The sequence below is a fragment of the Sinocyclocheilus grahami genome, unplaced genomic scaffold, assembly GCF_001515645.1.
Source record: "Sinocyclocheilus grahami isolate Dianchi unplaced genomic scaffold, SAMN03320097.WGS_v1.1 scaffold3077.1, whole genome shotgun sequence".
Taxonomy (NCBI): domain Eukaryota; kingdom Metazoa; phylum Chordata; class Actinopteri; order Cypriniformes; family Cyprinidae; genus Sinocyclocheilus; species Sinocyclocheilus grahami.
This window is the reverse complement of record NW_015508246.1, coordinates 15,275-17,623: the sequence shown is the minus strand read 5'-3', so window position 1 is coordinate 17,623 and position 2,349 is coordinate 15,275.

The following is a 2,349-nucleotide window of genomic DNA, read 5'->3' as shown; positions in this document are numbered from 1 at the left end:
TGATCACATGTGTACAGTTTCTCTCCAGTGTGGATGTTCATGTGCTCCTTAAGGTGTGATGAGTGTGTGAAACTCTTCCCGCACTGATCACAAGTGAACAGTTTCTCTCCAGTATGAACTCTCATATGTGTCTTAAGGCTTGATGATCGTGTGAAGCTCTTCCCGCACTGATCACAAGTGAATGGTTTCTCTCCAGTATGAACTCTCATGTGACGCTCAAGATTACGTTTGCACGTGAAACTCTTAACACACTGAGTGCAGGTGAAAGATTTCTTGGCTCTTCTTTTCTTTAAATCTTTCTGTTTGGTTTGAGAGCAACTCAAATGTTTTTCTCTACTTTTGACATGATTTTTCTCCTCAACTTTCCTCAATTCTTCATTCTCCTCATTTTCTTCATTTAACTCTAACTGAAAATAAACCATTTTTACTTTTATTTCAGTCATAAAAACAGAGAAATGTGAAAGGAGATCAAAATGAACCCTGATGTAAACACATATTTTTGATGCATTTTTATAAATGATGTTTCTCTGAATTGTAACTATTTGTAAGTATTATAGACACAAATCCTATGTCTCTACAGGGACAACTATTAAATGTTTGATCAACAACAAAATGATCTAACATACATTAATTGTTAAAAAGTACCCATATCATAGAAAGTGTCTCTTATTATATGATGCTTCCTCTAGATTATTCAACAGCTCTAAAGATTTTTCCTGTTACAACAAATCTAATACTGTTTGAAGCTTTATAACATTCAGCTTCATTAATGAAGAATAAACACCAACCTGTCTGTTCTTCAGTATCTTCAGTGTGTTTGATTCTGCAGGGCTCTGGATCTCTCATCTTCTCTCTGTCCTCTTTAATAAACTCAGTCTTTACAGATTTCAGATCTTCCTGATGATTAGATGCTGGTCTTCACTTGTGAACTGATGGAGATATTCCAGCATTTATTGCTGAACTACTGAATGTGTGATTGTTGTGGGAGGAGCTTCACTGAACACGAATGTGGAAGAAGCAAAAAATAAATAAATAAATAAACTCTAAATCAGTCCGTTTTTTAAACTAATTTAGACATTTAAGCATTTACGTAAGTGAAGCAGATGTCCTCCACATTCTATATTTGAAGAGACCAGAGTCTAATAAATACAAAGTGTTGTCTCTTTGTAAATCATTATATTACTATATTAAAAGAAAAAGCGTCAACACAAAGAGCAGATCAATGTAAAATACTCATTCAGTAACACTGCACTCAAATTCTATATTTTATTTTTCATTCTGCCTTAGTATTAACATTTATTAAGATATCTGTCTAGAAATATAGAAAAGAATACAATGCAAATACTTCCAAATATAAATAACAGTAATGAAAAATTAAAGCATAAACACAGACATCGGATGACACCCATCTTTGTTAACAATTACAGTTAAATAACTACACTGTATCTAAATATAGTTTGATTTTCTAACAACTGCATTCAGAGCAATTAAAGTAATTAAATTATTAACATGTTATAGTTGTATATGTGCAGTAATTGACAGTGATCATAAAATCTTCTTTAAACAGAAAGAGTGCCACAAAGCAACAATGTAATATTTCCAGTTGTATATTATAAATCTCTTCATATTTCTGTAGATTTAAAATACCCCACGTGGCATACAGACTAATTATATGAAGTATTTAGTAGTATCTGTTCTTAATGTTAACCACGTAAAGTAACTATAACAAATTTGATCTGCGAAAGATAAACCTCAAAAGAGAAATAATGTTATAAAAAAATCGAGAGATTCAGTAACAGCAACATTATCACTCCAAACATAGAAACAATAATTCACACGAACACAATCACTCAGGTCTCAATGAACTTATGTTCCCTTTCATGGGAACTTCGAACTGCGTCCTCTAGGGGTCGCTATGGGGAACGCCTCGTCGTGACCCGTGTCTGAAGCATACATTGAAAAAAACACCAACTCGTTGGCCGGCGACAGCCATGACGTCACTACCGGTGCGACTAGAGTATAAATCGGCACCGGGAGCTACACATCATTCTCTTCTTCGTCTTCATTGACTGTTTTGTTTGAAGCGTGCATTTCTGTGGTAAGAGCGATCTCTATTTATCTCATTATGGCGAGCACTAGCAAAGCATTTAAGGATGTGTGCATCCATGTTGACGTTGTTTAACATCTGATGACACACACGATCTATGCGTTGTTTTGTTTGGGCAAAGAGCACGCATGCGATGTCTCCGAGGGGGCAATCGGCGTGCACTGCGAGCGTTTTTTCCAAAAAAAAAATAAAAATAAAAATAAACCTCCGCTCTCGTTTGTCTCTCTTTTCGAGGAAAGAGG